This window comes from Notamacropus eugenii, chromosome 5, assembly GCF_028372415.1.
Source record: "Notamacropus eugenii isolate mMacEug1 chromosome 5, mMacEug1.pri_v2, whole genome shotgun sequence".
NCBI lineage: Eukaryota > Metazoa > Chordata > Mammalia > Diprotodontia > Macropodidae > Notamacropus > Notamacropus eugenii.
Window position 1 is genome coordinate 240876520 of NC_092876.1, and position 12198 is coordinate 240888717.

At 36.8% G+C, this 12198-nt stretch overlaps 1 protein-coding gene across 5 annotated transcripts in view; it reads right to left on the reverse strand.

Moving 5' to 3' along the window:
* PDE11A (phosphodiesterase 11A) overlaps window positions 1-12198 on the reverse strand; it is a 571707-nt gene that overhangs the window by 269802 nt on the left and 289707 nt on the right. The window lies entirely within an intron of this gene.

The window sequence follows — 12198 nt, forward strand, 5'->3', positions numbered from 1 at the left end:
TATAGCACCTACTATATTTATCATAAAATACTTACATAGCCCCTTAAAATTTGCAAAGTGATTTATACATATTATCTCATTTGATCCTCACATAACAGTCCAATGTAAGCACTATTATCTTTATTTTACAGAAGAGAAAACTGAGAAACAAAGCTAGTAAATCTCTGAGGCAGGATTTGAACTCAGGTGTTTCTGACTCCAAGTCCAGCATTCTATTCATTAAACTACCTAATGCTTATGATCCAAGAATATATGGACTGTTTATTTCCTTCTCAGGAATTCACAGTATACAGTAACATATTGATGACAACCATTACCTGATCCTAGAAAATCCCAAATCATTCCTTTATCAACTTGAAAATACTTAAGATCCATATTTATATTTTATCACCAATCTCTACCTCTTCCTTCCAGGAGGATACTATGCCAGGTGGCCCCTGAATTCATAACTACTTTACAATTCTTTGCAATGACTTTAAAGAATTACAAAGAAAGGAAGAGAGAAGGGAGGCATAGAATGAGAAGGGTTGAGATCAAAGGAAAAGGTGGAATAGGAAGGATATAGTGAAAAAGGAAAAGTCAAGCCAACAGGTCAAGTCAACAAGCAATTATTAAGCATTTACTGTGTATGAGGCACTAGGCTAAGGATGGGGGATATGAAGGAAAGTAGAAGAAAGGCTCTCAAGGAACTCACAGTCTAATGAAGGACATGCAACAACATGCAAACAACTGTGTGCAAACAAGATATTGATACAGAATAAATTGGTAATCATCTCAGAAGGAAGAGACTGGAGAGGATGGGGGAGGAGACAGACCAAGGAAAGCTTCTTACAGAAAACAGGACTTGAGTTGGACCTTGATGGAAGCCAGGAAAGGCAAGATGCCAAGGCAAGGAGGAAGAGAATGAAAGGCAAGGAGACGAGAGATGGAATGCTGCGTGTGAGGAAGAAAGGGGTCAAAGAACATGAGAAAAGAAGAAAGAGGTGAGGGAAAAGAGGAAAGAAGAAGGAAGGAGAATTGGGAGAGAGTGTAGGAAATGTTGCTCTGGTTGGGAGATTTGGACCTGGCAGGTATCATGTCCTGCCACTAGGTGGCAGCCGGTCCCAGATTAATGGCAGAAGCCAAGCTCTGCCATTCTGAACAGCTATGCCTTGTGCAGAGAGCACAGTATTTGAATCAGGAAACAGGTGAAAACCAGAAGTCTGAGGAGCTAAGTGACGGTCAAAACAGTAGAGTAGTATAGAAGGAAGCACTTCATGCCAAAGGGTCTTCTAAAAGGAAGGTTGAGAGGTTAGCACAGGTTCAAAATTCTGATGCAAATGCCAGTGTAAGAAATGGTTCAAGGGTGGAGGAGCTCAGAGCTTACACTGTGCTCCAGCATTCAAACATCAGGGCTGGGATCTGACTGTTTGGATGATCTCACCAAAGATGTAGAGGATAACCCATGAATTTCTGAACATCCTGTGTGACTCTTGCCCCTGTTACACAGGGTACTGACACAATAAGGATACCAGTGCAACACCCTGGATTTCTAACTGCCATCCTTCTATCTAACCAAATGCTAGTTTATTTTCTTTTCCTATGATAGATTTCGCTAATGAAAGCTTTCACTCCTATTCTTCCTCAAAGGTCTTTGGTTATAAAGTATAGTCTGCTCATATCCACACTGTGCAGGTCCCCATTGTTCTCTGTGTTGTACTCAATTTTGGTCTTTGAAGTTTAGTTCCCAGATCCACATTCAACCCTGGAGGATATTGGTATTAAAAAGATGGGCTTTTGTTTTGGGGAGAAATTTAGCCACATGAAAGGAGCTTTGCAATTTCTCAAAGATAATCCAGCTAGTTTTTCTCCCCTGGTTAATTCTGGGCCCAATTTGCTATCCTGTGTTCCCACAGGGTCCTTTTAATGGAGCACTGATATATGTTGGACATACCCTCCTCTACTCCTTAACTGGTCAGGCCTCTTGAAAGATAAATTACAGGTGGCTTGTGCCAGAGTTGAAATTCATTATGGACCTCTACTGTTTATTTTCTTGCAGAGGACTTGATATCCTTAGGATCACTGGATCATATACTAGAGGGGATCCCCATGGATTGAGTTCAACCCTCTCATTTTAGAGATAAAAACACTGAGGCTCAGTGAAATTGTGACTTGCCTAAAATAACACCTGGAATTTGAATCAAATCCTCTAATATAGTCTGAAAATAATGCTCTTTTCATCAGAATATGCTTGTGCATGGGCTTGAGGAGGTGGGAAGGAGTCACAATGATAAGATTTGCTTACATTTAAAACCTTCCACCAATCTGAAGAAAGAACATCTGAATGTCACTGCAGGCCTCTAAGAATGACATTTAAATTTACTACAGTTAGACATGGTCATGCCTCAGAGGTCTTGGAAAGCTTCTAAATTATACCACTTACCAGGGCTGCACTATAGGAATTGATGGGCACTTGAGATAATGGTTTAGGAACTGGGAGTGCTTTAAGTATTAAAACACCTTTAGGAGAGAGGTAATGAACCTGAACTAGGAAAATGCAGAATCAGGAAATTGAAAATCCTACCATGATAAAAACTGGATGGAATGTGCACCACTAACCTCCATGGTCAGGATGGAGGGGAGACGTGAGTACTGAAAATTTAGTGCTTCTGTAGATAGAAGCAGACAACTCCAACAACTCTTGGTAATCATTTTATTTCATGTCACATTGTGAAATAAGGTCCTCCAGAGTCACTCATCTTAGGCTTTTAAGGTATTAAAATAATCATTGAGGATTCTTGTTCCAGATATTCATTCATTCATATTTGCTTGCATGTTTTCTCTCCCGTTAGATTATAAACTCCTCAAGGACAAGGACAGTCTTTTGCCTTTCTTTGTATCCTTAGCAGTTAGCACAGTCCTGGCCACATAGTAGGCACTTTAAAAAGGTTATTGACTAGTTATTGACTGACTCATTCATTCAACAACTATTTAGCCATTTAATTTGTACAAAACATTGTACTTAAAAGCTATCTTTGGTTTTCCAAAGTGGGACAGGCGTCAAAACCTTAGGTTATACCTCGAGATTAGTACATTATTATGTTTGCTAATGTTTAAGTTTGTGGCTTCAGCTTTTAATGCTTGTTTTTTTTCTTTTCTTTTTTTAATTGAATTATTTTGTTTTCAGTGTTTGACAATCACTTCCATATATCTTAGATTTTTTTTCCATTCATTCCCTCTCATTCCCCTCTTCTTCCCCACTCCCTCCCCTGAGACGGCACACAAACTTATATAGGTTCCACAGTACATTCCTATACGTACATTCTATGCATGTTACATAGAAGAATTAAAATGAATGGGAGAAACCATAAAACAACACAAAACATAACACAGAAGAAAATGGTCTGTTTCTATCTGCAATCCAGTTAATGTTTGTTTTATATGCCAGTCAAAATAAGTGAATCTGTAATCTGGATATCCTGATACCAGGTGCTAGTAGGTTCTTTACATTCACGGTTTAGACATTCTGCTACAGTACATAAATGTGGTTCACAGAGAGAGGAATGAGCACAGTGTTCTACTGCTTATGTTTTTGTTTTTTAATATGAAAATATGACTTATTAATATGGAAGAACTTAAACATATTCTCAAACACTGAATGTTGACCCATGTAAAGGACACATAAAGAAAGTCCCCTAATACATTACGTGGACCTTTACAGCAAAATTAAGGTGAAGAGGAGATATATATATATATATATAATATATTCACACACACACACACACACACACATTTTTACATATTTCCAAATATATATAGTTAATACGTATGGCATATATAGACATACATACGTATATATGGGTATGTGTGTATATATATGTACATATATGCATACATGCAAATATGGTCAGCAAATGGCAAATGTGTGTGTATGTGTGTGCATGCATATGGGAGGAAGAGAGACAGACAGACAGACAGACAGACTCAACAAATATATGGTTGTATATTTGTTTGAAGGGATTTCTTTTTTGCCTATTTTCCCCCACAAATGTTTAGAAGAACAAGAAAAACAGGAAGAAGGTAGGGAAAAAAAAAAAAGACAGTCATTGAATAATCTTTCAAAATTCAGAGAAAATATCAGAAAGAAGGCCAGGCCTGCAGGATAGCTTTTAAGACAACAGTATGATCTTCATTGTTGTTCATTCATATTCAACTCTTCTTAGCCCCCTTTGGGGTTTTCTTGGCAAAGATACTGGAGTGATTTGCCATTTTCTTCTCCAGCTCATTTTAAAAATGAACAAACTGAGGCAAATAGGGTTATGCAGCTAGTGACTGAAGTGAGATTTGAACTCAGGAAGAAGAGTAGTCTTCCTGACTCTAGGCCTGGTACACTATTTATTTCTATACCTGGCTGTACACATACACAGAGAGAGTTGGATACAGAAATAAATTTCACTCAGTAGGGAAACAGGTAAAAGAGAGAAAGGGGAGGAGGAATTAGAGGGAGAGTAGATTAAGGGACATATTAGTTCTTTTTTTAAAATTTAATTAATTTATTTATTTTCAGTTTTCAATAACCTCCATAAGTCTTAAATTTTCTCCCCCTTCCTTTCCCCTCCTTCCTTGAGACAGCATGCAATCTTGTATGGGCTCTACACATGCATTCTTATTAAACACATTTTCACATTAGTCATGTTGCAAGGGAGAATGAAAATGAATGGGAGAAACCATGAGAAAAATCAAACCAAAACAAAACATAACACAAGAGAAAATAGTCTGCTTCATTCTGTGATTCTTTTCCATAGTTCTTTCTCTGGAGGTGGATGGCATTTTGCTTCAAAAGTCCTTTGGGAATGTTTTAGGTCCTTGCATTGCTGTGAAGGGCTTAGTCTCTCAGAAACAGTCCTTGCACACTGTGGCTGTTACCGAGGGACACATTAGTTCTAAGCAAAACTAACTCTAACAATGTATATACAACTATAGTTCTTTAGAAGTGGCAAAAAATAGAAATCTGAGAAGGGTATCCATAAACTGGGGAATGGTTGAATAAGTAGTAAGATAAATGTGATGGAAATGATAAAGCAAATGATTTCAGAGAAACCTGAATAGATTTCAGAAGAAACCTGATGTAGAAGGAAGTTCACAGAATCAGAATGGTTGATACCATGTCAGCAATACAGTAAAGGCAAACAACTTTGAAAGAATTAAGAACTCTTATTAGCGTAATGACTAACCAGGATTCTAGAAGACTAATGATGGAACATGCTACCCACCTCCTGATAGACAGGAGAAGGAACTGCAAAATGAGACATTGGTGGGGAGTCATGGACAACATGGAAATATTTTGCTTTGACAACATGTTTTGTTTTTCTTTAGTTCTAATTTTGGGGGGAAGGATGTACTGGGGTAAGAGGATAAAAAGGTAGATTTTTGCTGATTAAAAATATTTGTGTGCATGTATGCATATGTATGTGTGAGTATATACACACACACACATATACATATATGTGGACACACACATATATAACACAAAATTCAACTTGAGGAACAAAAGGTCAAGAATTAATCAGAAGAAGAGAATCAATGGCAAAAAAAGGAGAAGTAAAGGAGCCCAGCAGTCTAGCACTACCTGATCTCAAGCTGTACCACAAAGCTCTAACTGTTGAAACAATTTGGTACTGGACAAGAAATAGATTGTTCAGTGGAATCGATTAAGTACACAATACATGGAAGCAAATCAGCATGGTAACTTAGCACAGTCAGCACAGCCATTGGGACAAGAAATCACTATTTGACAAAAACTGTTGGGAAAACTGAAAAAAGAGTCTTGCAGAAAGTAGACACAGACCGACATTTCACATTGTATATCAAGATAAGCTCTAAATAGGTATATGATTTAGATTTAAAGGATGATATCATAAGCAAATTAGAGAAGAATGGAAGAATTTACTGTCAGATCTATGGATGGGAAGAGTTCATGACTAAATAAGAGAAAAAAATTCATAGGAGGTAAAACGGAAAAATTTTATTGCATAAAATTAAGACTTTTTTGCAGAAGCAAAATCAATGCAGCTAAAGTTAGAAGAAAAGCAGGAAATTGGGGAAAATGTTTGCAGTAAGTTTCTCTGGTACAGAATTCATTTTTAAGATATGTAGAGAACTGAATCAAATTTATAAAAATAAATGCCATTTCTAAATTTTTAAATGGTCAAAGATATGAACAGGCAGTTTTCAGAGAAAAAATATCCAAGCTATCAGTAGTAAATGAAAAAAGTATTTAAAATCAACAATAATTAAAGAAATTTAAATTACAACTGGGGAACTATCTCACACCCATCAGATTGGCACAGTTGATGAAAAGGGAAAATGACAAATATAGAGGAGCTGTCAGAAAACAGGTACTTTAAGTCACCATTGGTAGAGCTTTGAATTTGTCCAACTATTGTGGAAAGCAATTTGAAATCATGCCCCCAAAACTATTAAAGTGTGTATATCCTTTTACTCAAGGATACTACTACTAGGTCTATTCCCCCAAAAAGATCACAGAAAGAGGAAAAGGACCAATTAGTACAAAAATATTTATAGCAACTCTTCTTATAGTAGAAAAGATTTGGAAACTGAAGGAAGCACATCAATTGGGGAATGACAGAACAAGTTGTAATACATGAATGTGATGGAATACTATTGTGCTTTAAGAAATGAAATGGATGGTTACAGAAAAACCAGGAAAGACTTGTATGAACTGACATAAAGTAAAATGAACAGAACTAGGAGAGCAATTTATACAAGAACAATAATATTATAAGGACAATCAATTCTAAAAGACTTAGGAACTCTGATCAACACAATGACCAACCATAATTCCAAAGGACTCATGATAAAACATGCTATCCTTCTTCGGGTAGAGAACTGTTGGACTCAGATTATAGATCAAAGGGCATATTCTTTTCCATCTTCCTTCCTGCCCACCCACCTTTTCTTTTCACTCCCCTTGGTTAATGTATTTGTTAATGAATTAGTTTTGTTTGACTGTATATATATATATATATATATATATATATATATATATATATATATATATATATATATATATATATATAATGGGCTTTGTTTTTCCTGCCTTCTCAGTGGGTGAGGGTGTTGCCAAAAATTGGAACTGAAAATAAAGTAAAACATACATACATATACACATGCAGATATGTGAGTTTATATACTGATATACGTGTGTATATATATGTGTGTGTGTGTGTGTGTGTATCACATGAATAGATAAATAGATAACCAAAACTAATATATTTAGTCCACTTAAGTTCACTAATACCGAAGATGTTGATGTTCAATCTTTCCATCTCTTATTTAAACACATTCAGCTTACTGTGGTTCATAGATTTTACTTTCCAGGTTCCTATGCAATATTGATCTTTATAGCACTGACTTTCCTTTCATCACCAGGCACATCTGTAGCTCAGCTTCCTTTTGACTTTGGCCCAGCTGCTTCATTATTTCTGTAACTACTTTTTGTTTTCCTCCACTCTTCCCCGGTAGCACATTGGACATCTTCCAGCTGGAGGGATTCTTCTTCTGATGTTACCTCTTTTTTCATTTTAATATTGTCCATGGGGTTTTCTTAGCAAAGCTACTGGAGTGGTTTACCATTTCCTTCTCCAGCAGATCACTTTTTGTCAGAACTCTCCACTATGACTTGTCTGTCTTGAGTAACCCCACACAGCGTAGTTCATAGTTTTATTGAACTATACAAGCCCACTGCCATGACAAGACAGTGATCTAGGAGGAATATGAAGTAGAAGTGATGAACAGATTTAAGTGATTAGATCTGGTACAAAGAATTTCTGAAGAATTATGGGCTGAGGTTTACAATATTGCACAGAACGTAGAAACAAAACTCGAAAAGAAAAAGAAAAGCAACAAAACAGAATAGCTGTCTGCTGAGGCTTTATAAATAGCTGATGAAAGAAGGAAAGCAAAAGGTAAAGGAGAAAAGATCTACCCAACTGAATGCAGAATTCCAGAGAATAGCAAGGAGTGATAAGGTTTTCTTAAACGAACAATGCAAAAAATTAAAGAAAACAATAAAATGAGAAAGACAAAATATCTCTCCAAGAAATTAGAGATATCAAGCAAAGTTTCATGCAAAAATGGGCATGACAAAAGACAAAAACGGTAGGGACTTAATAGTAGTAGAGAGATTAAGGAGAGGTAGTAAGAATACACAGAAGAACCATACAAGAAAGATCTTAATGTCACCAGTAACCACAATGGTGTGATTACTGATCTAGAGAATGATGGCAAGTGGGCCTTAGGAAACATTGCTAACAATAAGGCTAATGGAGGTGAGGGAATTACAGCTAAAAATGATGCTGCTAAATTACTGTACTCAATATGCCAGCAAATTTGGAAAACTCAACAGTGTCCACTGGATTGGAAAAGATCAGTTTATATCCCAATCCTAAAGAAGGGTAAAGCCAAGGAATGTTCAGATTATCTGCACTCATTTCACACACTAGCAAAGTTATGTTTAAAATTCTGCAAGTGAGACTTTAGCAAGAAGATCAGGCTGGTTTTTGAAGAAGCAGAGGAACTAAAGACCAAATTGCCAACATTTGTTGGATTATGGAAAAAGCAAGGGTATTTCACAAAAACATCTACTTCTGCTTCATTGACTACACTAAAGCTTTCACCATGTGGATCACAACAAAATATGGCAAGTCCTCAAAGAGATGGGAGTACCAAATCATTTTACTTGTCTCCTGAGGAAACTATATGTAGGTCAAGAAGCAATAATTAGAGCCAAAGATGAAACAACCGATTGATTTAAGCTTGGAAAAAGAGTATGATAAGGCTGTGTACTGTCACCTTACTTATTTGACTTTTATGAAGTGTACATCATGCAAAATGCCAGGCTGGACAAATCAAAAGCTAGGATTATGGTTGCCAGGAGAAACAACAACCTTAGATATGCAGACAATATCACTCTGATGGCAGAAAGAGAAGAATTAAGAAGTCTCCTGAGGAGGGTGAAAGAGGAGAATGTAAAAGCTGGCTTGAAGCTTAACATTGAAAAAAAAATGCAACTAAGATTATGGCAACTGGTCCCCTTACTTCCTGTCAAATAGAGGGAGAAGAAATAGAAGAAACATCAAATTTCATATTTTGGGGCTCAAAGATCACTGCAGATGGTGACCGCAGCCATGAAATGGAAAAATCCTTGCTCCTTAGAAGGAAATTTATGACAAATCTGGACAGAATTCCAAAAAAGTAGAAATATTGTTTTGTTACAAAGGCTCATATATTCAAAGCTATGGGTTTTCCAGTAGCAATATATGACTGTGAGAGCTGGACTATAAGGAAAATGAGTGTTGCAGAATCTAGGCTTTCAAATTATGGTGCTGGAGATGACTTTTTGGAGTCCCTTGAACAGCAGGGAGATCGAATCAGTTAATATGTAAAAAAATAAAAATAATTCAGACTTCTCCTTGGAAGATTAAATAGTGAGGCTGAAGCTTAAATACTTTGGCCACATAGTAAGAAGATGAGACTCATTGGAAAAGCCCCTGAAGTTGGGACTTTTGAAGCCAAAAGCAGGCAATGGCAGAGGATGAGATGGATACATGGTGTCATGAAAGCAATGAACATGAGATTGGATAGGTTTCAGGAGATCGTGGAAGATGGAAGGATGTAGCATGCTGTGGTCCATATGGTCATAAAGAATTAGATGTGACTGAATGACTTAACAACAACAACTACAAAAGATGGGCCTGTCTTATACTTAATACTTTTATAATGAGTCTACTGCTTTTTTAAAAAAATCCCATAGAACTTCTACTTTTCCAAGCACACATTTATAAATTCTGTCTCCTTGATCCAGGTACCATCCATATCTTTTTCTACTGCTCCTGTAAAGTGAAACAATTAGTTCTTCTCCCATTAAGATGTCCTTGGAAACAAATATAGCATTATCTCATGGACCCAGAGGTCACTCATCTGTTAACTTCAACTATTTAGAAGAGACAAGAACCAGGAAAGCTTACAATATAGATTTATAGCCACCTTAGAACTTAGAGGCCACATGGTTAGTCCAGCCTTCTCATCTGAAGCCCAGAGTGATTAAGTAACTTGATCAAAATCACAAAGGTAGTAAGTAGTAGAGTTAAGGTTTGAACTCAGCTCCTCTGGCTCCAAATCCACTATTCTTTCCACTGCATCAAGCTCCTGTTCCTCAGGAAGCACCTGTACAATCCAAATAAGTGTAATGAGCTCATACATGCTGAGGACCTCAAACCCTCATTCAGAGTTTTATTCTTACTGGAAAGACAATTCCAACTACCCTGGTTACATGATTTTCCTATCCCACAGCATATCAAAAGAAATTAGGAGATTGGCAGGAATAGGAAAATTCTTGGTTCAATGACATCGACAGCAGAAGAAAGTGACAGCTAAGTGTGAGAAATAACAACAACTATGCTGATGATGATAGCTAACATTTATAAAGCGCCTACTATGTGCCAGGCACTATGCTAAGTACTTCACAATTATGATCTCATTTGATCCTCATAACAACCCTGGGAGGTAGGTACTATTATTTATCTCTGTTTCACAGATGAGGAAATGAAGGCAAACAGAATTTAAATGACTTGCCCAGGGATAGGAAGCAGATAAATTCTTTTTTTTTCAAACCTCAGAAAGTACCACAGTCTGAGACCATCTAGTTCGGGGGAAAATAGCCCTTAATATACCTTGGTAGCTTCTGAGAGTGTCATAGCATTACAAAGCCAGAGACATGACTGACGTTCATAATGATACTTAGTCACTGGAAATGGCTAAAGAAACTAACAAGTAAGTAATCTGTATTAGAAGAATTTCCTGAATGAAACGTCTTTTGAGATGTTCACTTATCTGGAAAATTCACATAAGTGGAACCACACTCCCTCACAATATTTAGACGAGTGAGGCACTTCTAGAAAATAATATAAAGGAGAGAACATTCTAATTTATTAGGTAACCGTACTTTGGGCTATGTCCTATACACACATATATGTATTTAGTTATCATCAGAATTCTTTTAAGAATGCCTCCAAAATGCCATAATGTTATAAACACTCATAATCCAGCTCTGCAGGAAATGGACTGACCAAACCTAAGTCTAGCCTTTTCTATTGATAAAGAAGTTCCAGATACCTTTTTGTGTGGGGATGAGGAAAACTTTTGTTTTTGAATTTTGAAAAGATACAGTGTTGCTCTCAAAAAATTTTTTTTCCAAACATCTACACCATTTTCACAGTGCAGAAATTGCCTAAAGACTCATTCAAATGTTTTTATCAAAGGGAATGCTGCACATTGAACAGTACATGGATCCATTTTAAAATAGTCCTGCCTGCCCCTTTGCCCCCAAATACTTACTTTGTCCACTAAGATAGAAAGTAGCCTTCCAATTGGAAATACCTACCACAGCATGCTTTCTCATTTTAAAAAATTGGCCCATTAACCAAACCATCTATTTGAAAGAAATGATTCCTTTGTAAAGAGCGCTTGAAGGCAGAAAGCATAGACTTTAATAAAAGGTTCACACTCTCTTGGGTGAGGCAATTGTCGTATAACAGAAAAAGTCCCAGATTTGGAAATCCAGGGACCTGGGATCAGATGCTGATTCTGCCTTGGGCTCTGTTACCTTGGGCAAATCACTTAACCTCCTCTTCTGAAAAATGAAGGGGTTGGACTAGATGGATTCTGATTGCCCTTCCATCTCTAACTCTATGGTCCTGTGAATTATATAACTAACAAGAACAAATCTTTTCCTAATCATTTTTATTACATTATGAGATAATTGTCAGGATTCTACAAACAAAAAATAACAGCATGACATCATCACCATCATCGTCATCATCATCATCATTGTTTTGGTCCAAGCTTGTAATTTAATTGGAATGAGAAACTTTGGGTATAGAAATTCCTGCAACCCATGCAGGTGAGCTACTTCTCTGTACCTTGGAGAGCTGCCTGAAGTACTGAGAGCTTGTCACTGTACCCTCATCACACAAGTAGTATATGTCAGAAGTAGGGCTTGAACTTGGATCTTCCTGACTCCAATATCAGTACTATATCCACTACAAAACCACCATTGCTCTACTATAAAAACTTGCCCCACTACTGTAAGGCCAAGCAAAGTAGAATCTTTTGCTGTTTTAGTTTTACTAAAAGTGT